We start from the raw sequence: 23,658 nt of genomic DNA on the forward strand, positions 1-23,658 counted from the left end.
TCATGACCGGGAGACCCATGAGGAGGCGCACAATTGGACCAGCATCGTCCGGATTAGGGGAGGGTTTGGCCGGCCGAGATGTCCTAGTCCCATCGTGCTCTAGCGACTCCTTGTGGCGGGCCGGATGCCTGCATGCTGACTTTGCTCAACCAGTTGTACGATGTTTCCTCCGACACATTGGTGCGGCTGGCTTCCAGGTTAACTCGTTGGGGAAGTGCTCCCGCTGTGGGGATCAAATCAGCGGAAATTTCAAGTGCGCCACGTATAGTTTTTGATAAAACTCAAACTTTCATTAATACACACATACAAGGAACTGAATTAAAGCTACACTTGTTGTGAATCTAGCTACCGAGTCAGATTTGTAAAATGCTTTTCGGCGAAAACATGAGAAGCTATTATCTGATAGCATACACCCCCAAAGTACTGCAACGCTACTTAAAACGACAGATTTTGCGGGAGCCGGCGCTACCCAAAACGCAGAAATAAAATATAAAACATGAATTACCTTTGACAAGCTTCTTTCTTGGCACTCCTATATATCCCATAAACATCACACTTGGGTCTTTTTCCAGATTAAATCCGTCATTGTCATTTTCTGAAGACCGGTCTGATCCAGGAATATTCCCTTTTACAAGACGCAACGTCACTTTTTAAAATGATAAAAGGTGCCTATATACTTTTACAAAACACTTCAAGCCACCTGGGAGACACACCAAACATGTGGAAGAAGGTGCTCTGGTCAGATGAAACCAAAATTTAACTTTTTGGCAACAATGCAAAACGTTATGTTTGGCGTAAAAGCAACACAGCTCATCACCCTGAACACAACATCCCCACTGTCAAACATGGTGGTGGCAGCATCATGGTTTGGGCCTGCTTTTCTTCAGCACGGACAGGGAAGATGGTTAAAATTGATGGGAAGATGGATGGAGCCAAATACAGGACCATTCTGGAAGAACCTGATGGAGTCTGCAAAAGACCTGAGACTGGGACGGAGATTTGTCTTCCAACAAGACAATGATCCAAAACATAAAGCAAAATCTACTATGGAATGGTTCAAAAATAAACATATCCAGTTGTTAGAATGGCCAAGTCAAAGTCCAGACCTGAATCCAATCGAGAATCTGAAAAAATTTCAGTCTCTCGATGTGCAAAACTGATAGAGACATACCCCAAGCGACTTACAGCTGTAATCACAGCAAAAGGTGGTGCTGCAAAGTATTAACTTAAGGGGGCTGAATAATTTTGCACGCCCAATTTTTCAGTTTTTGATTTGTTAAAAACGTTTGAAATATCCAATAAATGTCGTTCCACTTCATGATTGTGTCCCACTTGTTGTTGATTCTTCACAAAAAAATACAGTTTTATATCTTTATGTTTGAAGCCTGAAATGTGGCAAAAGGTCGCAAAGTTCAAGGGGGCCGAATACTTTCGCAAGGCACTGTATCTTCTTGAAGCGTCTGTGAAGTGAAATAATATTTTCAGCAGCTTCTGGGTCAGTGCCTTGACTTGTTTAATGGTACCTTTATTGCTAGCCAACGTTGAATTACTGTGTGTTTCCTAAGCTAACCTAGCTAGCTAGCTAGTTGGCTAAAGTTTGCTAGCTAGCTAGTTGGCTAAAGTCTGCTAGCTAGCTAGTTGGCTAAAGTTTGCTAGCTAGCTAGTTGGCTAAAGTTTGCTAGCTAGCTAGTTGGCTAAAGTTTGCTAGCTAGCTAGTTGGCTAAAGTTTGCTAGCTAGCTCAAGTTGACAAAAACCATTTCGGTCTGCTCTACGTTGCTCGTAAATATCTAGATGTGCGACCTAGAAAAACTTCACCCAGAGAATGATATTGTAATTATAGGCTGTATCGCAGACCCTGATTGCCATAGAGACACTGAGCGCATATCCGTTATGTTTCCACCATTACAAACATTTCGCTAAATACCCGCAATAACATCTGCTAAAATACGTGTATTTGACCAATAACATTTTATTTGATTACTACAGGGAAAACAACTTGTTTCTAGCAGCTAAAAAGATTCTGCATATGTTTTGGGATTGGACGGGACACATATTACACATAAACCATATCGTGGGCCGTACTCGCCAGCCGCTGAAGCCAATGCAAATGACCAGTGGACTGCGTTGTATCGAGGAAACTGCCAACCTAAGGCGCAGTGCCACTGGGCAGCGTGAAACCTATTACAGTGTCGGCGGCGAAACCTAGTATCATGGCAAGTGTTTCCCCTCCCAAGATTATACAGTGTTTCAAGTAGTATAGCAGCCTACACAAGAAATAACTAATATTGGTAGCCATCTAGATCAGTATAGACCGTCATCAGTATTTAATGTCACATGCACAAGTACAGCGCAATGCCTTTCTTGCAAACTCAAAACAACAACAATGCAATAATCAATAACAATGTATTACAATAAAGAAGAAGAACAAGATGAGAAATATGAACTACACAAGCAGTAAAGCAGCCTACAGAACAAATAAGTCCTATTGGAAGCCATCTAGATGTAACCCTGATACAGTCTATTCAATGGGGACAGGATGGATGGCTCAAACACAGGGACAGAGTGTCCTCCTCAGCTGTCACAACCCTGTGGGATTCGGTTCACTTGGCTCTCAGCTGCAAGACATAAATCATTGTTTTACAGGCCAGGAGCGTGGCCCAACAGTTGCCCCTGTTCATAGATTGGGCTGCATCACAGCTTGGTACTGCAACTCCACCGCCGCAGACAGCAAGGCGCTTTAGAGGGTTATACACGCACCATTGGGTGCACACTGCCAACCCTCCAGGACATCTACAACACAATGTGTTGCCGGAAGGCCAAGAAGATCATCAGGGACGCCCTGTTCTCACCCGTTTCCATTACTCAGACGACGGCTATACAGGAGCATTATGGCGAAAACTGAAAGACCCGGCCAACCATTTCTACCCCCGGGCTGCTGAACAGACACCACCACTGGTCAGTGACCCCTATGGACATGCATCACTGCTGCAGTTGTTAAGATGTATATATTTGTATTTATTTGTTTGTATTCTTTTATTTCCCGCCTCAATGGTCCTTCAGTCTGCCTGTTGCTCCATCCCAAAGGACATGTCTTTATTCATTACTGCTGCAGTTGTTATTATGTACACTACATAGTACTGTTTTTCAGTTGTTATTATGTATACTACATAGTACTGCTTTTCAGTTGTTATTATGTGTACTACATAGTACTGTTTTTCAGTTGTTATTATGTATACTACATAGTACTGTTTTTCAGTTGTTATTATGTATACTACATAGTAATGTTTTCAGTTGTTATTATGTATACTGTTTTTCAGTTGTTATTATGTATACTACATAGTACTGTTTTTCAGTTGTTATTATGTATACTACATAGTACTGTTTTTCAGTTGTTATTATGTATACTACATAGTACTGTTTTTCAGTTGTTATTATGTATACTACATAGTACTGTTTTTCAGTTGTTATTATGTATACTACATAGTAATGTTTTTCATTTGTTATTATGTATACTACATAGCACTGTTTTTCAGTTGTTATTATGTATACTACATAGTAATGTTTTTCATTTGTTATTATGTATACTACATAGTAATGTTTTTCATTTGTTATTATGTATACTACATAGTACTGTTTTTCAGTTGTTATTATGTATACTACATAGTACTGTTTTTCATTTGTTATTATGTATACTACATAGTACTGTTTTTAATTTGTTATTATGTATACTACATAGTACAGTTTTTCAGTTGTTATTATGTATACTACATAGTACTGTTTTTCAGTTGTTATTATGTATACTACATAGTACTGTTTTTCAGTTGTTATTATGTATACTACATAGTACTGTTTTTCAGCTGTTATTATGTATACTACATAGTACTGTTTTTCAGTTGTTAATATGTATACTACATAGTACTGTTTTTCAGTTGTTATTATGTATACTACATAGTACTGTTTTTCAGTTGTTACTATTAGTTTGTACTATTTTCCTTACTGTAAAACATTACAGTGTCCCTGTAAATTGACAGCAAGGATGCTGTAATATGTCTTTCCATTAAGGAAGACAAATAGTACTGTAAAACATATTACATAAGATGTCAGCTGTAAAAGCCCACTTTCAGGTTTAAATTGGCAGCTGTGGTGCCAGTATAACACTGTACATTTACAGGGGAAAGTTTTACAGTGCAGAACAGATGCTAGACCACATGATGACTACGCCTAAGACTGAAAGGGCTCCTGTGTAAGCACCTGAATCAAATCAAAACAAATGTTATTGGTCACATACACATATTTAGCAGATGTTATTGCGCATGTAGTGAAATGCTTGTGTTCTTTGCTCCAACAGTGCAGTAATATCTAAAAAAAATACACAACAAAACACACAAATCTGAAAGTAAAAGAATGGAATTTTAAAAATCTATAAATATCACGAAGAGCAATTTCGGAGTCCAGAGTATGTGTATATATACAGTATATATGATGGGATGTATTGACACTATGGACAGTATGTGGATAGAATATTTAGTATTTCAGTAGAATTTCAGTAGAATACATGGATAGAAAGAATACTATATGTACAGAAATAGTTGAATTGGATGGACTTGACTAGAATACAGTATATATATGTGACATGGGTAAAACAGTATGTAAACACTATTAAAGTGACCAGTGTTCAATGTCAATGTACATAGGGCAGCAGCCTCTAAGGTGCAGGGTTGAGTAACCGGGTGGTAGCCGGCTAATAACAGTGACTAAGGTTCAGGACAGGGTACTGGGTGGTAGCCGGCTAATAACAGTGACTAAGGTTCAGGGCAGGGTACTGGATGGAGGCCGGCTAGTGATGGCTATTCAACAGTCTGATGGCCTTGAGATAGAAGCTGTTTTCCAGTCTCTCAGTCCCAGCTTTGCTGCATCTCCACTGTGGTCCCTTCTTGATGATAGGGACGTGAACAGGCCTGCTGTCTCCTGAGGTCCTTGATGATCTTCTTTTGTTCTGGAGGGAGAGGTAGTGTGCCCCGGCACCACTTGCCAGGGACCTCATCACCTCCTGTCGGCTGCCTTGAGGTTGTTGGTAATCAGGCCTGCCACTGTTGTGTCATCTGAAAAATGGATGATTGAGTTGTGATGGGTGAACAGGAAGTAGGGAGTTTTTAGGGACTTTATCTTAGCCACCTGAGCTTGAACACCTGCATTGCTTGCTGTTTGGGGTTTTAGGCTGGGTTTCTGTGGAAAGACGTTGAGATATCAGTGATGTAAGAAGGGAACTTCATAAATACATTTGATTTGATTTGAGTACCAGGAGGGGGATGAGCAGACACCCTCTGCTGTCTCTGAAGTCCCGGTCTGTCCTTCAGGGTCAGCGAAGTGGAGGTGTTTTTGGCACCACTCTGCCACCTTCACCACCCTGGGGTCTTGTCGTTGTTGGTAAGTCAAGAACCCACTGTTGTGTCAAAAATGGATGATTGAGTTGAGAGGCGTGCATGGCCCGCAGTCATGGGTGAACAGGAGGGGAGTTTGTTGAGGGACTTTATCAATGCCACCGTGCATTCTACACCTGGTATTCCTCTGTCTGATGGGGTTTTAGTCCGGGTTTCTGTAGCAGTTGAGATATCAGCTGATGGCGAAGGGCTTCATAAATACATTTGATTTGATTTGAGGGAGGGGGATGAGCAGACACCCTTGAAGTGGGTTGAGGGTCAGCAAAGTGGAGGTGTATGATGCCTACCTTCACCACCAAAGCACTTCATGTTAAAGGAAGTCATTGAACCCAGTTACAAATGGCTGTTCAGACCCAGGCCCAACAATGTGGACATGGAGGGCACTATGGTGTTGAAGGGTGAGCTGTAGTCAATGAACAGCATTAAACAATCCAGCCAGCTGGTCTGCGCATGCTCTGAGGACACGGCTAGGGATGCCGTCTGGGCCGGCAGCCTTGTGAGGGTTAACAAGCTTAAATGTCTTACTGACGTTGGCCACGGAGAACAAGAGCTCACAGTCCCCGGGAGTGGCTCGCGTCATTGTCACTGTGTTAACCTCAAAGCGGGCGAAGAATGTGTTTAGCTTGTCTGGGAGCAAGACGTTGGTGTCCACGACACGGCTGGTTTTCCCTGCCTCCTGTCTGAGCTGTTCAATTCCAGCTCCACTTTGTCTCTGTACTGATGTTTTGCCTGTTTGATTGCCTTACGGAGGGCATAACTGGACTGGTTGTATTCAACCATATTCTCAGTCACCTTGCTGTGGTTAAATGCTGTTGTCTAACCACGGTTTTTAGTTTGGATGGGTATTAATCGTCACAGTGGGAACAACATCCCTATACACTTCCTGATGAATTCAGTTACTGTGTCAGTGTATACGTCAATGTTGTTCCCAGAGGCAATCAGGTACATATCCCAGTCGCATGATCAAAATAACCTTGAAGCATGGATTCCGATTGGTCAAACCAGCGTTCAATAGACCTGAGCAGGGGTACTTATAATAATAATATATATAATATATGCCATTTAGCTGACGCTTTTATCCAAAGCGACTTACAATCATGTGTGCATACATTCTACGTATGGGTGGTCCCGGGAATCGAACCCACTACCCTGGCGTTACAAGCGCCATGCTCTACCAACTGAGCCACAGAAGGACCACTACAGAAGGACCAAACTTCCTGTTTGAGTTTCTGCCTATGGGAAAGGAGGAGTAGAATGGAGTCGTGATCTGATTTGCTGGAGAGGGTGGGGGATGGCCTTGTAGCCATCTTGGAAGGGAGTGTAACAATGGTTGAGAGTTTTGTAGCGTGAGTACTGCAGGCAATGTGTTGCAGCCTCAAATTCGCTTTGTTAAAGTCCCCAGCTGCAATAAATGCGGCCTCGGAATATGTGGTTTCCGGTTTGCACAAAGTCCAGTGTATTTCCTTGAGAGCCGTCGTGGTATCGGCTTGAGGGGGAACATACATGGCTGTGACGATGACCGAAGAGAATTCTCTCGAGAGGAAATGCAGTCAACAATTGATTGAGAGGTATTCTAGGTTGGGTGAACAAAAGGACTTGAGTTCCTGTACGTTACCACAATCACACCATGAGTAGTTAATCACGAAACATACACCTCAACCTTTCTTCTTCCTAGAGAGTTCTTTATTCTAATCTGTGCAATGTACTGAGAACCCAGCTGTATAGATGGAGACAGTATATCCGGAGACAGCCATGATTCCGTGAAACAGAGTATGTTACCGTCCCTGATGTTTCTCTGAAAGGAGATACTCGCCCTGAGCTCATCTACTTTATTATCCAGGGACTGAACATTAGCGAATAATAGACTCGGAAGTGATTGTAGTTGTGTACGCCTCCTGAGTTGGACTAAAAGTCCACTCCAAATATCTCTTCTCCACCGGCTGCGTTTTGGAGCAGCCTCTGGTATAAGTTAAATCGCTTTGGGTGGGTACAAACAAAGGATCCAGTTACCGCCCGCGCTGATATCCAAAAGTTATTTACGGCTGTATGTAATAATGCAAAAACCACTCTGGGCTAATAATGTGAGAAATAACATCCACAGCAAAAAATACATCTGCAAAGTTGCTGAGGAGCCAGAAACAGAGCGGCCATGTCTATCGGCACCATCTTGATGTATCTATCTAGTTCTAGGAAGGTAATGATGTTAACACAGTAAGCCAGGGGAAAGGGAGAGTGGTCAAGGCATTAGCACTCTGGTCCATGGCACCTCCAATAAAACACTTCATCAGTCTACCACTCTACCTCTCATGTGTGTGTGTGTGTGCGTGCGTGCGTGCGTGCGTGTGTGTGTGGGTGTGTGTGTGACCATCTGTGCCTGGCCATGTCCCTAAGAGATCTTAAGCACCAGACTGCCTCTCCGTCTTTCCACTTCTCCACATGCCAATCTGCCTTCAACATCCTCAAAGCATCGCAGTTTCACATGCACACACACACACACACACACACACACACACACACACACACACACACACACACACACACACACACACACACACACACACACACACACACACACACACACACACACACACACACACACACACACACATTCTTCCTCTCTCTCTCTTTCTTTCACAGTGTGATGTGCTGCGGTTGTATCAGTGACGAGCCCTCAGATATAATATGAGTCCCAAATGTCTCTCTATTCCCTATAAAGTGCACTATGAAGGGAATAGGATGCCAATTGGGCCGTATCCATCAGATAGAGAGAGAAAGTGGCTGGTTTCATATGGCACCATGCTTAAATATGTTAATTGAAGATCAGGACACAGACATTTAGCTGGGGAATTATATCAAAGCAGTATATATATGTTGAGGATCTGTGATGGAAGCAACCCAGAAGTTCCCTTCTCTTTCTTTAAGTATCTCTCTCTCTCTCTCTCTCTCTGAGTATCTCTCTCTCTCTCTGAGTATCTCTCTCTCTCTAAGTATCTTTCTCTCTCTGAGTATCTCTCTCTCTCTCTGAGTATCTCTCTCTCTCTGAGTATCTCTCTCTCTCTGAGTATCTCTCTCTCTCTGAGTATCTCTCTCTCTAAGTATCCTTTTCTCTCTCTGAGTATCTCTCTCTCTAAGTATAATTTTCTCTCTCTGATTATCTTTCTCTCTCTGAGTATCTCTCTCTCTCTGAGTATCTCTATCTCTGAGTATCTCTCTCTCTAAGTATCTCTTTTCTCTCTCTGAGTATCTTTCTCTCTGAGTATCTCTCTCTCTCTCTCTGAGTATCTCTCTCTCTCTCTCTGAGTATCTCTCTCTCTCTCTCTCTGAGTATCTCTTTCTCTCTCTGAGTATCTCTCTCTAAGTATCTCTCTCTCTCTGATTATCTCTCTCTCTAAGTATCCTTTTCTCTCTCTGAGTATCTTTCTCTCTCTGAGGATATCTCTCTCTCTCTCTGAGTATCTATCTCTCTAAGTATCTCTCTCTGAGTATCTCTCTCTCTAAGTATCCTTTTCTCTCTCTGAGTATCTCTCTCTCTCTGAGTATCTCTCTCTCTCTGAGTATCTCTCTCTCTAAGTATCCTTTTCTCTCTCTGAGTATCTCTCTCTCTCTAAGTATCCTTTTCTCTCTCTGAGTATCTTTCTCTCTCTGAGTATCTTTCTCTCTCTGAGTATCTCTCTCTCTCTCTCTGAGTATCTTTCTCTCTCTGAGTATCTCTCTCTCTCTGAGTATCTCTCTCTCTAAGTATCCTTTTCTCTCTCTGAGTATCTCTCTCTCTAAGTATCTCTCTCTCTCTGAGTATCTCTCTCTCTAAGTATCCTTTTCTCTCTCTGAGTATCTCTCTCTCTAAGTATCCTTTTCTCTCTCTGAGTATCTCTCTCTCTCTGAGTATCTCTCTCTCTCTCTCTGAGTATCTCTCTCTCTGAGTATCTCTTTCTCTCTCTGAGGATCTCTTTCTCTCTCTGAGTATCTCTCTCTCTAGTATCTCTGAGTATCTTTTTCTCTCTGAGTATCTCTCTCTCTCTCTCTAATTATCCTTTTCTCTCTGAGTATCTCTCTCTCTCTGAGTATCTCTCTCTCTGAGTATCTCTCTCTCTGAGTATCTCTCTCTCTCTCTAAGTATCTCTTTTCTCTCTCTGAGTATCTCTCTCTCTCTGAGTATCTCTCTCTCTCTCTGAGTATCTCTTTCTCTCTCTGAGTCTCTCTCTCTCTAAGTATCCTTTTCTCTCTGAGGATCTCTTTCTCTCTCTGAGTATCTCTTTTCTCTCTGAATATCTCTCTCTCTCTCTGAGTATCTCTTTTTCCTTTTCTCTGAGTATCTTCTTATCTCTTTCTCTCTGAGTCTCTCTAAGTATCCTTTTCTCTCTGAGGATCTCTTTCTCTCTCTGAGTATCTCTCTCTCTCTCTTTTCTCATTTTCTCTGAGTATCTCTCTCTCTGAGTATCTCTTCTCTGAGTCTCTCTTTCTCTCTCTGAGTATCTCTCTCTCTCTCTGAGTATCTTTTCTCTCTGAGGATCTCTTTCTCTCTCTGAGTATCTCTCTCTGAGTATCTCTCTCTCTCTCTCTGAGTATCTCTTTCTCTCTCTCTCTGAGTATCTCTCTCTCTCTCCTGAGGATCTTTCTCTCTCTGAATATCTCTCTCTCTCTGAGTATCTCTTGCTCTGAGTATCTCTCTCTCTGAGTATCTCTCTCTCTCTCTCTGAGTATCTCTTGCTCTGAGTATCTCTCTCTCTCTCTTTCTCTCAATTCAATTAAATTCAAGTGTTTTTATTGGCGTGGGAAACATGTTTACATTGCAAAAGCAAGTGAAATGGATAAACAAAAGTGAAATAAACAATCAAATGTGAACAGTAAATATTATACTCACACAAGTTCCAAAACAATAAAAACATTTCAATTGTCATATTATATCTATATACAGTGTTGTAATGATGTGAATATAGTACACAAGGGAAAATAAATAAATATGGGTTGTATTTACAATGGTGTTTGTTCTTAAACTAGGTCACCTTTTCTTGTGGAAACAGGTCACAAATCTTGCTGCTGTGATTGTACACTGTGGTATTTCACCCAATAATTATGGGAGGTTACCAAAATGTGATTTGTTTTCAAAATCTTTGTGGGTCTGTGTTATCTGAGGAAATACAGTGCCTTCGGAAAGTATTCAGACCCCTTGACTTTTTTCACATTTTGTAACGTTACAGCCTTATTCTAAAATGGGTTAAATTGTTTTTTTCCCCTGATCAATCTACACTCAATACTCACAATGACAAAGCAAAACTGTTTTTTAGAATAAATAAAAAAAATTATTAATAATAAAAAACACAAATACCTTATTTACATAAGTATTCAGACCCTTTGCTATGAGACTCGAAATTGAGCTCAGGTGCATCCTGTTTCCATTGATCATCCTTGAGATATTTCTACAACTTGATTGGAGACCACCTATGTGGTAAATTCAATTGATTGACATGATTTGAAAAGGCATACGCCTGTCTTTAAAAGTTCCAACAGTTAACAGTGAAGAGCAAAACTGAGGTCAAGGAATTGTCCCAGAGCCGAGAAAGGATTGTGTCAAGTCATTTATTTTTGTTTTCATGATTTGGGTGGGGTCTAATTGTGTCGCTGTCCTGGGGCTTTGTTTGTGTTAGAACAGAGCCCCAGGACCAGCTTGCTTAGGGGACTCTTCCCAGGTTCATCTCTCTGTAGTTGATGGTTTGTTATGGAAGGTTTGGGAATCGCTTCCTTAGGTGGTTGTGGAATTTAACGAATTTAACGTGGATTTTGATCATCAGTGGGTATCGGCCTCATTCTGCTCTGCATGCATTATTTGGTGTTTTGTGTTGTACACAGAGGATATTTCTACAGGATTCTGCATGCAGTCTCAATTTGGTGTTTGTCCTATTTTGTGAAGTCTTGGTTGGTGAGCGGACCCCAGACCTCACAATCCATAAAGGGAGATTCTCTCATTCTCTCTCTATCTCTCTCTTGTTCTCTTTGCTCTCTCTCTTTCTTTTCTCCCTCTCTCTTCTTTTTTTTCTCTCTCTCTCTTTTCTCCCTCTCTCTCTCTCTCTCTCTCTCTCTCTCTCTCTCTCCTCTCTCTCTCTCTCTCTCTCTCTCTCCTTCCTCTCTCTCTTCTTCTCTCCTTCTCTCTCTTCTTTCTCTTCTCTCTCTCCTTCTTCTCTCTCTCTCTCCTTCTCTTTCTTTCTCTCTCTCCTTCTTCTTTCTCTTCTCTCTCTTTCTCTCCTTCTCTTCTTTCTCTCTTTTTCTCTCTCTCTCTCTCTCTTTCTCTCTTTTTCTTCTTTCTCTCTCTCCTTGCTTCTCTCTCTCTCTTTCTCTCCTTCTTCTCTCTCTTCTCTCTTCTTTCTCTCTCTCCTTCCTTCTCTCTTTCTCTCTCTCTTCTTCTTCTCTCTTTCTTTTCTCTCTCTCTTTCTTCTCTCTCCTTCTCTTCTCTCTCTCTCTCTCTCTCTCTCTCTCTCTCTCTCTCTCTCTCTCCTCTCTCTTTCTCTCTCTCTCTCTCTCTCTTTCTCTCTTTCTCTCTCTCTCTCTCTCCCTTCCTTTCCTCTCTTTCTCTCTCTCTTTCTTTCTCTCTTTCTCTCTCTCTTTCTCTCTTCTCTCTCTCTCTTCTTCTCTCTTTCTCTCTCTCTCTCTCTCTCCTCTCTTTCTCTCTGTTTTATCTGTTTTTAAATCTGATTGTACTGCTAGCTTGTTTTAATCCTGCCTCTTAACAACATTATCAACAAGGCAGGTCTTACAGGCCCTAGTTTTGTCGCACATAGACTACTGTTCAGTATCGTGGTCAGGTGCCACAAAGAGGGGAATTGGGAAAATTGTAGTTGGCTCAGAACAGGGCAGCACGGGTTGGCCATTAAAAGTACACGAGATCTAACATTAATGACACGCATGTCAAGAGAGAGATTGACTTCATTATTTGTTTTGTAAGAGGTGTTGACAAGCTGAATGTACCGAGCTGTCTGTTTACAATACTAGCACACAGCTCAGACACCCATGCATACCCCCACAACAGGAATGAGTAGCCTAGTTTCACTGCCAAAAATTATATTCAACTGTAAGGGTTTTCTTTTGGTGAAAGAGAGGCGGACCAAAATGCAGCGTGGTGGTTATTCATGTTTAATTTATAAACACACTAGACATGAACAGACTAAACAAAACAAGAAAAGTGAAAACCTAAACAGTCCTATATGGTGCAAACACAGAGACAGGAACAATCACCCACAAAACCCAACACAAAACAGGCTACCTAAATATGGTTCCCAATCAGAGACAATAACACCTGCCTCTGATTGAGAACCATATCAGGCCAAACATAGAAATAGACTAACCAGACACACAACATAGAATGCCCACCCAGCTCACGTCCTGACCAACACTAAAACAGGGAAAACACACACGAACGATGGTCAGAACGTGACATAAACCATCCAGTGTTCAGCAAAATAACAACACAATGTGAAATACAGGCAGCCTATTCAAATAATTAACATCCAATCACATTAACCGTTACTCTCTCGCAGTAATTCCACTAACGGTCCGTATGTATCCAAACGTAGCTACTGCTCATAAAGTTTTGTTCAAAAATTGTTCAAAAAAATAAGGCCTGTAGGACCTGCCTTGTTGATAGTGTTATAGTGTAGAGACACATACCAGCTCTACTGGTAGTACTGCTACTACCACTAGGACATCACTAGGACATCATACTGCTACTACCAGCAGTACTACACCTGTCGATGACACAAGTTGTTCTGCTTCCACGAGCACATCCAATGCTAGCATCAGTAATTCTACATTTGTTGTTAGCCCAGCTAGCATGGACACTGACAGTTGTGAATCTGATGCAGCCGAAGAGCTACTGCCCTTACCCGGGAAAGCACCGAACAACAGATCGGGAACGTTGGACCATCGAAGAGGCGCAAATATTATGAGAACTACATTGATTTGGGGTTCAATTATATTGGGAGTAGTGCCTTTCCTCAGCCACAGTGTGTCATATGTGCAAAAGTCCTACCTCACAACTCAATGAAACCTTCACTCTTGCACAGACATTTACAAACAAAACATGCCAATTTAAAAAAATAAGCCACGGGACTTTTTGAGCGAGAATTAAGACGACTTTGAGTAGTAAAACATGTATAAAAGCAACAGATACCATTAATAAGAGAAGAAGAAGCGTCTTATATGGTGAGCTACAGAGTGGCTGGGACAGGCAAGACCCATACTATTGTGGAGGACTTAATTATTTCTGCTACCGCGGATATGGCTGGGACAATGCTGGGGGAAAATGCCCCAAAAACTATACAGACAATGACTTCATCAAACAACACTGTTTCACGACGCACCAGTAACATGGCAGGAGATGTGTTGAAACAATTACCGCTTCACATACAAGCCAGTGAATTCTATGCGTCACAGCTGAATGAGTCAACAGACATGGTGGGCCTGGCACAGCTCCTGGTATATGTCTGTTACAGCTGGATGAGTCAACAGACGTGGTGGGCCTGACACAGCTCCTGGTATATGTCTGTTACAGCTGGGTGAGTCAACAGACGTGGAGGGCCTGGCACAGCTCCTGGTATATGTCTGTTACAGCTGGATGAGTCAACAGACGTGGTGGGCCTGGCACAGCTCCTGGTATATGTCTGTTACAGCTGGATGAGTCAACAGACATGGTGGGCCTGGCACATATGTCTGTTACAGCTGGATGAGTAAACAGATGTGGCGGGCCTGGTACAGCTCCTGGTATATGTATGTTACAGCTGGATGAGTCAACAGACATGGTGGGCCTGGCACAGCTCCTCATGTCTGTTACAGCTGGATGAGTCAACAGACATGGTGGGCCTGGCACAGCTCCTGATATATGTCTGTTACAGCTGGATGAGTCAACAGACGTGGCGGGCCTGGCACAGCTCCTGGTATATGTCTGTTACAGCTGGATGAGTCAACAGACGTGGCGGGCCTGGCACAGCTCCTGGTATACGTCTGTTACAGCTGGATGAGTCAACAGACGTGGAGGGCCTGGCACAGCTCCTGATATATGTCTGTTACAGCTGGATGAGTCAACAGACATGGTGGGCCTGGCACAGCTCCTGATATATGTCTGTTACAGCTGGATGAGTCAACAGACGTGGCGGGCCTGGCACAGCTCCTGGTATATGTCTGTTACAGCTGGATGAGTCAACAGATGTGGCGGGCCTGGCACAGCTCCTGATATATGTCTGTTACAGCTGGATGAGTCAACAGATGTGGAGGGCCTGGCACAGCTCCTGGTATACGTCTGTTACAGCTGGATGAGTCAACAGACATGGTGGGGGCCTGGCACAGCTCCTGGGATATATGTCTGTTACAGCTGATGAGTCAACAGACGTGGCGGGCCTGGCACAGCTCCTGGTATATGTCTGTTACAGCTGGATGAGTCAACAGACGTGGCGGGCCTGGCACAGCTCCTGGTATATGTCTGTTACAGCTGGATGAGTCAACAGATGTGGCGGGCCTGGCACAGCTCCTGGTATATGTCTGTTACAGCTGGATGAGTCAACAGATGTGGAGGGCCTGGCACAGCTCCTGGTATATGTCTGTTACAGCTGGATGAGTCAACAGATGTGGCGGGCCTGGCACAGCTCCTGATATATGTCTGTTACAGCTGGATGAGTCAACAGATGTGGAGGGCCTGGCACAGCTCCTGGTATATGTCTGTTACAGCTGGATGAGTCAACAGATGTGGCGGGCCTGGCACAGCTCCTGATATATGTCTGTTACAGCTGGATGAGTCAACAGATGTGGCGGGCCTGGCACAGCTCCTGGTATATGTCTGTTACAGCTGGATGAGTCAACAGATGTGGCGGGCCTGGCACAGCTCCTGGGATATATGTCTGTTACAGCTGGATGAGTCAACAGATGTGGTGGGCCTGGCACAGCTCCTGGTATATGTCTGTTACAGCTGAATGAGTAAACAGATGTGGCGGGCCTGGCACAGCTCCTGGTATATGTATGTTACAGCTGGATGAGTCAACAGACATGGTGGGCCTGGCAAGCAGCCCTCATATATGTCTGTTACAGCTGGATGAGTCAACAGACATGGTGGCCTGGCACAGCTCCTGATATATGTCTGTTACAGCTGGATGAGTCAACAGACGTGGCGGGCCTGGCACAGTTCCTGGTATATGTCTGTTACAGCTGGATGAGTCAACAGACATGGTGTGCCTGGCACAGCTCCTGATATATGTCTGTTACAGCTGGATGAGTCAACAGACGTGGCGGGCCTGGCACAGCCCTGGTATATGTCTGTTACAGCTGGATGAGTCAACAGACGTGGCGGGCCTGGCACAGCTCCTGGTATACGTCTGTTACAGCTGGATGAGTCAACAGACGTGGAGGGCCTGGCACAGCTCCTGATATATGTCTGTTACAGCTGGATGAGTCAACAGACATGGTGGGCCTGGTACAGCTCCTGATATATGTCTGTTACAGCTGGGATGAGTCAACAGACGTGGCGGGGCCTGGCACAGCTCCTGGTATATGTCTGTTACAGTTGGATGAGTCAACAGACATGGTGGGCCTGGCACAGCTCCTGATATATGTCTGTTACAGCTGGATGAGTCAACAGACGTGGCGGGCCTGGCACAGCTCCTGGTATACGTCTGTTACAGCTGGATGAGTCAACAGACGTGGTGGGCCTGGCACAGCTCCTGATATATGTCTGTTACAGCTGGATGAGTCAACAGACGGGCGGGCCTGGCACAGCTCCTGGTATATGTCTGTTACAGCTGGATGAGTCAACAGATGTGACGGGCCTGGCACAGCTCCTGGTATATGTCTGTTACAGCTGGATGAGTCAACAGACGTGGCGGGCCTGGCAGAGCTCCTGGTATACGTCTGTTACAGCTGGATGAGTCAACAGACGTGGAGGGCCTGGCACAGCTCCTGATATATGTCTGTTACAGCTGGATGAGTCAACAGACATGGTGGGCCTGGCACAGCTCCTGATATATGTCTGTTACAGCTGGATGAGTCAACAGACGTGGCGGGCCCTGGCACAGCTCCTGGTATATGTCTGTTACAGCTGGATGAGTCAACAGATTGGGCGGCCTGGCACAGCTCCTGATATATGTCTGTTACAGCTGGATGAGTCAACAGATGTGGTGGGCCTGGCACAGCTCCTGGTATATGTCTGTTACAGCTGAATGAGTAAACAGATGTGGCGGGCCTGGCACAGCTCCTGGTATATGTATGTTACAGCTGGATGAGTCAACAGACATGGTGGGCCTGGCACAGCTCCTCATATATGTCTGTTACAGCTGGATGAGTCAACAGACATGGTGGGCCTGGCACAGCTCCTGATATATGTCTGTTACAGCTGGATGAGTCAACAGACGTGGCGGGCCTGGCACAGCTCCTGGTATATGTCTGTTACAGCTGGATGAGTCAACAGACATGGTGTGCCTGGCACAGCTCCTGATATATGTCTGTTACAGCTGGATGAGTCAACAGACGGGCGGGCCTGGCACAGCTCCTGGTATATGTCTGTTACAGCTGGATGAGTCAACAGACGTGGCGGGCCTGGCAGAGCTCCTGGTATACGTCTGTTACAGCTGGATGAGTCAACAGACGTGGAGGGCCTGGCACAGCTCCTGATATATGTCTGTTACAGCTGGATGAGTCAACAGACATGGTGGGCCTGGCACAGCTCCTGATATATGTCTGTTACAGCTGGATGAGTCAACAGACGTGGCGGGCCTGGCACAGCTCCTGGTATATGTCTGTTACAGCTGGATGAGTCAACAGATGTGGCGGGCCTGGCACAGCTCCTGATATATGTCTGTTACAGCTGGATGAGTCAACAGACGTGGCGGGCCTGGCACAGCCTTCTGGTATACGCCTGTTACAGCTGGATGAGTCAACAGACGTGGTGGGCCTGGCACAGCTCCTGGGATATATGTCTGTTACATGGATGAGTCAACAGACGTGGCGGGCCTGGCACAGCTCCTGGTATATGTCTGTTACAGCTGGATGAGTCAACAGATGTGACGGGCCTGGCACAGCTCCTGGTATATGTCTGTTACAGCTGGATGAGTCAACAGACGTGGCGGGCCTGGCACAGCTCCTGGTATACGTCTGTTACAGCTGGATGAGTCAACAGACGTGGAGGGCCTGGCACAGCTCCTGATATATGTCTGTTACAGCTGGATGAGTCAACAGACATGGTGGCCTGGCACAGCTCCTGATATATGTCTGTTACAGCTGGATGAGTCAACAGACGGGCGGCCTGGCACAGCTCCTGGTATATGTCTGTTACAGCTGGATGAGTCAACAGACATGGTGGCCTGGTACAGCTCCTGATATATGTCTGTTACAGCTGGATGAGTCAACAGACGTGGCGGACCTGGCACAGCTCCTGGTATACGTCTGTTACAGCTGGATGAGTCAACAGACATGGTGGGCCTGGCACAGCTCCTGGGATATATGTCTGTTACAGCTGGATGAGTCAACAGACGTGGCGGCCTGGCACAGCTCCTGGTATATGTCTGTTACAGTTGGATGAGTCAACAGATGTGACGGGCCTGGCACAGCTCCTGGTATATGTCTGTTACAGCTGGATGAGTCAACAGACGTGGCGGGCCTGGCACAGCTCCTGGTATATGTCTGTCACAGCTGGATGAGTCAACAGATGTGGCGGGCCTGGCACAGCTCCTGATATATGTCTGTTACAGCTGGATGAGTCAACAGATGTGACGGGCCTGGCACAGCTCCTGGTATATGTCTGTTACAGCTGGATGAGTCAACAGACATGGTGGGCCTGGCACAGCTCCTGATATATGTCTGTTACAGCTGGATGAGTCAACAGACGTGGCGGGCCTGGCACAGCTCCTGGTATATGTCTGTTACAGCTGGATGAGTCAACAGACATGGTGGGCCTGGCACAGCTCCTGATATATGTCTGTTACAGCTGGATGAGTCAACAGACGTGGCGGGCCTGGCACAGCTCCTGGTATATGTCTGTTACAGCTGGATGAGTCAACAGACGTGGCGGGCCTGGCAGAGCTCCTGGTATACGTCTGTTACAGCTGGATGAGTCAACAGACGTGGAGGGCCTGGCACAGCTCCTGATATATGTCTGTTACAGCTGGATGAGTCAACAGACATGGTGGGCCTGGCACAGCTCCTGGATATATGTCTGTTACAGCTGGATGAGTCAACAGACGGGGCGGGCCTGGCACAGCTCCTGGTATATATGTCTGTTACAGCTGGATGAGTCAACAGATGTGGAGGGGCCTGGCACAGCTCCTGGTATATGTCTGTTACAGCTGGATGAGTCAACAGATGTGGCGGCCTGGCACAGCTCCTGGTATATGTCTGTTACAGCTGGATGAGTCAACAGATGTGGAGGGCCTGGCACAGCTCCTGGTATATGTCTGTTACAGCTGGATGAGTCAACAGATGTGGAGGGCCTGGCACAGCTCCTGATATATGTCTGTTACAGCTGGATGAGTCAACAGATGTGGAGGGCCTGGCACAGCTCCTGATATATGTCTGTTACAGCTGGATGAGTCAACAGATGTGGCGGGCCTGGCACAGCTCCTGGTATATGTCTGTTACAGCTGGATGAGTCAACAGACATGGCGGGCCTGGCACAGCTCCTGATATATGTCTGTTACAGCTGGATGAGTCAACAGATGTGGCGGGCCTGGCACAGCTCCTGGTATATGTCTGTTACAGCTGGATGAGTCAACAGACATGGCGGGCCTGGTACAGCTCCTGATATATGTCTGTTACAGCTGGATGAGTCAACAGATGTGGAGGGCCTGGCACAGCTCCTGGTATATGTCTGTCACAGCTGGATGAGTCAACAGATGTGGTGGGCCTGGCACAGCTCCTGGTATATGTATGTTACAGCTGGATGAGTCAACAGACATGGTGGCCTGGCACAGCTCTCATATGTCTGTTACAGCTGGATGAGTCAACAGACGTGGCGGGCCTGGCACAGCTCCTGGTATATGTCTGTTACAGCTGGATGAGTCAACAGACATGGTGTGCCTGGCACAGCTCCTGGGATATATGTCTGTTACAGCTGGATGAGTCAACAGACGGGCGGCCTGGCACAGCTCCTGGTATACGCCTGTTACAGCTGGATGAGTCAACAGACGTGAGGCCTGGGTACAGCTCCTGGATATATGTCTGTTACAGCTGGATGAGTCAACAGACATGGTGGCCTGGTACAGCTCCTGATATATGTCTGTTACAGCTGGATGAGTCAACAGACGTGGCGGGCCTGGCACAGCTCCTGGTATACGTCTGTTACAGCTGGATGAGTCAACAGACATGGTGGGCCTGGTACAGCTCCTGATATATGTCTGTTACAGCTGGTTAAGTCAACAGATGTGGCGGGTCTGGCACAGCTCCTGATATATGTCTGTTACAGCTGGATGAGTCAACAGATGTGGTGGGCCTGGCACAGCTCCTGGTATATGTCTGTTACAGCTGGATGAGTCAACAGATGTGGAGGGCCTGGCACAGCTCCTGGTATATGTCTGTTACAGCTGGATGAGTCAACAGATGTGGCGGGCCTGGCACAGCTCCTGGTATATGTCTGTTACAGCTGGATGAGTCAACAGATGTGGAGGGCCTGGCACAGCTCCTGGTATATGTCTGTTACAGCTGGATGAGTCAACAGATGTGACGGGCCTGGCACAGCTCCTGGTATATGTCTGTTACAGCTGGATGAGTCAACAGACGTGGCGGGCCTGGCACAGCTCCTGGTATATGTCTGTTACAGCTGGATGAGTCAACAGATGTGGAGGGCCTGGCACAGCTCCTGGTATATGTCTGTTACAGCTGGTTAAGTCAACAGATGTGGAGGGGCCTGGTACAGCTCCTGGTATATGTCTGTTACAGCTGGATGAGTCAACAGATGTGGAGGGCCTGGCACAGCTCCTGGTATATGTCTGTTACAGCTGGATGAGTCAACAGATGTGGGAGGGCCTGGCACAGCTCCTGGTATATGTCTGTTACAGCTGGATGAGCCAACAGATGTGGCGGGCCTGGCACAGCTCCTGATATATGTCTGTTACAGCTGGATGAGCCAACAGATGTGGTGGGCCTGGCACAGCTCCTGGTATATGTCTGTTACAGCTGGATGAGTCAACAGATGTGGAGGGCCTGGTACAGCTCCTGGTATATGTCTGTTACAGCTGGATGATTCAACAGATGTGACGGGCCTGGCACAGCTCCTGGTATATGTCTGTTACAGCTGGATGAGTCAACAGGCCTGGCACAGCTCCTGGTATATGTCCGTTACAGCTGGATGAGTCAACAGGCCTGGCACAGCTCCTGGTATATGTCTGTTACAGCTGGATGAGTCAACAGACGTGGCGGGCCTGGTACAGCTCCTGGTATATGTCTGTTACAGCTGGATGAGCCAACAGATGTGGCGGGCCTGGTACAGTTCCTGGTATATGTCTGTTACAGCTGGATGAGTCAACAGATGTGGAGGGCCTGGCACAGCTCCTGGTATATGTCTGTTACAGCTGAATGAGTAAACAGATGTGGCGGGCCTGGCACAGCTCCTGGTATATGTCTGTTACAGCTGGATGAGTCAACAGATGTGGCGGGCCTGGCACAGCTCCTGGTATATGTCTGTTACAGCTGGATGAGTCAACAGATGACGGCCTGGCACAGCTCCTGGTATATGTCTGTTACAGCTGGATGAGTCAACAGACGTGGTGGGCCTGGCACAGCTCCTGGTATATGTCTGTTACAGCTGAATGAGTCAACAGGCCTGGCACAGCTCCTGGTATATGTCCGTTACAGCTGGATGAGTCAACAGGCCTGGCACAGCTCCTGTATATGTCTGTTACAGCTGGATGAGTCAACAGGCCTGGTACAGCTCCTGGTATATGTCCGTTACAGCTGGATGAGTCACAGGCCTGGCACAGCTCCTGGTGTATGTCTGTTACAGCTGGATGAGTCAACAGGCCTGGCACAGCTCCTGGTATATGTCTGTTACAGCTGGATGAGTCAACAGACGTGGCGGGCCTGGCACAGCTCCTGGTATATGTCTGTTACAGCTGGATGAGTCAACAGACATGGTGGGCCTGGCACAGCTCCTGGATATATGTCTGTTACAGCTGGAGGAGTCAACAGACGGGTGGGCCTGGCACAGCTCCTGGTATATGTCTGTTACAGCTGGAGGAGTCAACAGATGTGGCGGGCCTGGCACAGCTCCTGGTATATGTCTGTTACAGCAGGATGAGTCAACAGACATGGTGGGCCTGGTACAGCTCCTGGTATATGTCTGTTACAGCTGGATGAGTCAACAGATGTGGTGGGCCTGGCACAGCTCCTGGTATATGTCTGTTACAGCTGAATGAGTCAACAGACATGGTGGGCCTGGTACAGCTCCTGGTATATGTCTGTTACAGCTGGATGAGTCAACAGATGTGGTGGGCCTGGCACAGCTCCTGGTATAGTCTGTTACAGCTGGATGAGTAAACAGGCCTGGCACAGCTCCTGGTATATGTCCGTTTAGCTGGATTAGTCAACAGGCCTGGCACAGCTCCTGGTATATGTCTGTTACAGCTGGATGAGTCAACAGACGTGGCGGGCCTGGCACAGCTCCTGGTATATGTCTGTTACAGCTGGATGAGTCAACAGACATGGTGGGCCTGGCACAGCTCCTGATATATGTCTGTTACAGCTGGAGGAGTCAACAGATGTGGCGGGCCTGGCACAGCTCCTGATATATGTCTGTTACAGTTGAATGAGTCAACAGACATGGTGGGCCTGGCACAGCTCCTGGTATATGTCTGTTACAGCTGGATGAGTCAACAGATGTGGTGGGCCTGGCACAGCTCCTGGTATATGTCTGTTACAGCTGGATGAGTCAACAGACGTGGCGGGCCTGGCACAGCTCCCGTATACGTCTGTTACAGCTGGATGATTCAACAGATGTGACGGGCCTGGCACAGCTCCTGGTATATGTCTGTTACAGCTGGATGAGTCAACAGGCCTGGCACAGCTCCTGGTATATGTCCGTTACAGCTGGATGAGTCAACAGGCCTGGCACAGCTCCTGGTATATGTCTGTTACAGCTGGATGAGTCAACAGATGTGGAGGGCCTGGCCAGCTCCTGGTATATGTCTGTTACAGCTGATGAGCAACAGATGTGGCGGGCCTGGCACAGCTCCTGGTATATGTCTGTTACAGCTGAATGAGTAAAACAGATGTGGCGGGCCTGGCACAGCTCCTGGTATATGTCTGTTACAGCTGGATGAGTCAACAGATGTGGCGGCCTGGTACAGCTCCTGGTATATGTCTGTTACAGCTGGATGAGTCAACAGATGACGGGCCTGGCACAGCTCCTGGTATATGTCTGTTACAGCTGGATGAGTCAACAGACGTGGTGGGCCTGGCACAGCTCCTGGTATATGTCTGTTACAGCTGGATGAGTCAACAGGCCTGGCACAGCTCCTGGTATATGTCCGTTACAGCTGGATGAGTCAACAGGCCTGGCACAGCTCCTGGTATATGTCTGTTACAGCTGGATGAGTCAACAGGCCTGGCACAGCTCCTGGTATATGTCTGTTACAGCTGGATGAGTCAACAGGCCTGGCACAGCTCCTGGTATATGTCTGTTACAGCTGGATGAGTCAACAGACATGGTGGGCCTGGCACAGCTCCTGATATATGTCTGTTACAGCTGGAGGAGTCAACAGACGTGGCGGGCCTGGTACAGCTCCTGGTATATGTCTGTTACAGCTGGATGAGTCAACAGACATGGTGGGCCTGGCACAGCACCTGGCAGTATATGTCTGTTACAGTTGGATGAGTCAACAGACATGGTGGGCCTGGCACAGCTCCTGGTATATGTCTGTTACAGCTGGGATGAGTCAACAGACATGGTGGGCCTGGTACAGCTCCTGGATATATGTCTGTTACAGCTGGAGGAGTCAACAGATGTGGCGGGCCTGGCACAGCTCCTGGTATATGTCTGTTACAGCTGAATGAGTCAACAGACATGGTGGGCCTGGCACAGCTCCTGGTATATGTCTGTTACAGCTGGATGAGTCAACAGATGTGGTGGGCCTGGCACAGCTCCTGGTATATGTCTGTTACAGCTGAATGAGTCAAACAGACATGGTGGGCCTGGTACAGCTCCTGGTATATGTCTGTTACAGCTGGATGAGTCAACAGATGTGGTGGGCCTGGCAC

The 23,658-nt window shown here is 46.4% G+C and overlaps 1 protein-coding gene across 1 annotated transcript in view; it reads right to left on the reverse strand.

The window, feature by feature from the left end:
• LOC127932611 (copine-8-like) overlaps positions 1–23,658 on the reverse strand; it is a 472,696-nt gene that overhangs the window by 311,909 nt on the left and 137,129 nt on the right. The gene's annotated exons all lie outside the window — the stretch shown is intronic.

The sequence above is a fragment of the Oncorhynchus keta genome, chromosome 10 (assembly GCF_023373465.1).
Source record: "Oncorhynchus keta strain PuntledgeMale-10-30-2019 chromosome 10, Oket_V2, whole genome shotgun sequence".
Taxonomy (NCBI): domain Eukaryota; kingdom Metazoa; phylum Chordata; class Actinopteri; order Salmoniformes; family Salmonidae; genus Oncorhynchus; species Oncorhynchus keta.